The sequence below is a fragment of the Daktulosphaira vitifoliae genome, unplaced genomic scaffold (assembly GCF_025091365.1).
Source record: "Daktulosphaira vitifoliae isolate Bord-2020 unplaced genomic scaffold, ASM2509136v1 Scaffold_5, whole genome shotgun sequence".
Classification (NCBI taxonomy): Eukaryota; Metazoa; Arthropoda; class Insecta; order Hemiptera; family Phylloxeridae; genus Daktulosphaira; species Daktulosphaira vitifoliae.
Window position 1 is genome coordinate 16343444 of NW_026099576.1, and position 2044 is coordinate 16345487.

A 2044-nucleotide genomic window follows, 5' to 3' on the forward strand; every position below is an offset into this window, starting at 1 on the left:
TTGGGGGACCGGATCACTACGATTCGGCGATCTGAATCATTTCGTTCACTATTTTGATCCGTTCAATGCAATCCGTTCGTTCGCGAACGACTCATTTCTATTATAAATATATATTCATATATTACACTTATAAATCATAAAACTTATAATCAGGATATAAACAAGGGAATAGGAAATATAAAATTTATAGGGATCATCTTTTTTTTTCAATCGGCAAAATACATACTTAAATAACTNTTTTTTTCAATTGGCAAAATACATACTTAAATAACTTAATAGATAGTTACAGGTCTATTGAAAATAACTGATTAATAATAACTTTTGGACGTTTTTAACAATGTACAGTAATAGCTAGAGCTAAAACACGAGTGTTACATCATATCTTTAATAACTTTTTATATAGGAAATATTTTCTGTCATTATACTTTTAAATAAGTATTACATTTTTAAACTACTATAAACACATATTTCATATTATCTTTTAATTAGTGTACTAAGTAATTAAAAAGAAGTCCGAATAATAAAAATTTTGAAATATGGAAAATCGATTTTTTGACCACCAAAGGTTAGCCAATTTTTAGATACCTATCAATAATACTTGATATTTACTTTTATTATCACTAGTGTCGGCTTTTGTATACTAGGTGAAGGTGTGACCTTAAATATTATACCGCTATTTATAGGTATAAAAAATTGCCAAATTAAATATAATAAAATATAACACATTTTATTATTTTAAAGGTCGTAGTAGAAAATAGAAATGAAAATACTAATAATAACTATTATTATATTATAACAACCGTTAAAGACGAGCGTACACGTAATTAATTCTAAAAATTAATTACTCAATAGAGTAATACGGGTTACGGAGATTGCCACGAACTGATAATGCTCCGACATTTATATACTCCGACACTGTAAAAAAATCCTCCGAATACATTTACTCCGACAACAATTACTACGAATACCCGGTTAAAAAAATTTAGATTTTACTACGACGATGAATACTTCGAACAGAACTATTAATTGATTGCTCCGAATGAAATTTGCTCCAAATATCGATTATTCGCGAAATCTATTACAAAATTATGAAATTTCGGATTAGATGAATATCGAAGCAATATATTATCTGATGGAAAAATATAACCCTTATCACTAATTAATATAATAAAATAGCGTTATAATTGATTGCTGTCTATTAACGAATAATTATTACAATAAAGGTCCTCGAAACGTATCAGACTTTTGATAAAATAGGTACATAAAGGTAAGGAAGGAGGCTTTGAACTAAAACAACACCAGTTATATAACTGGTTTGAGCCCTTAATTTTTTTTTTTTTTTTGAGATGAAAAAAGAGCGATTCCAATTTTTGGGCGTAAAATCTTTTTTGCCTCTCCTTATTAGTGCCTATTATTATAATATTTAATTAGTTTAGTTAAAATATATAGGGGTACGTGCCACTAATGATAGGATTCGTCATTAAACTAGCTATTATTATTAACACTACACTACACTATTACTAATAGTAGTGATGATACACAAATCACAGCATAAAATAAATTATTAAAATATTTTTACTAACTAATAGTAGTGATGATACTAAAATAAATTAAATGGACTAGACATCTTTGTTATTTTTATAATAACAAAGAAAAATGTATTAAATGTTAGTTTACAAGTGATAAGTACATATTTTTAAGGGGTATAACAATCATTTAATATTATATAATGTTTAACTACTGATAATAAAAATATCAAAGAATAACACTTATGAAAAATAATGGAGTGCAATGTTAAAAATATATGAAGTCTAATTTTGTAACAATTTCATTGTAATTATTATTAAAAAAAGGAAACGCTATTCCGATTTTTTTTTCATGGAAATATCAAACTGATTTCAATAAATGTATATAAGATTTTAAAGAAAAAGAACTTTAAATAAATAATTTTTTACTCCTTAATATTAGCTTCGATGCGAAGCTGAGAAGGTATTGGTTTTACTAAGATGTGTTTTTTTTTTTTTTTTTTTTTTTTTTTTTTTTT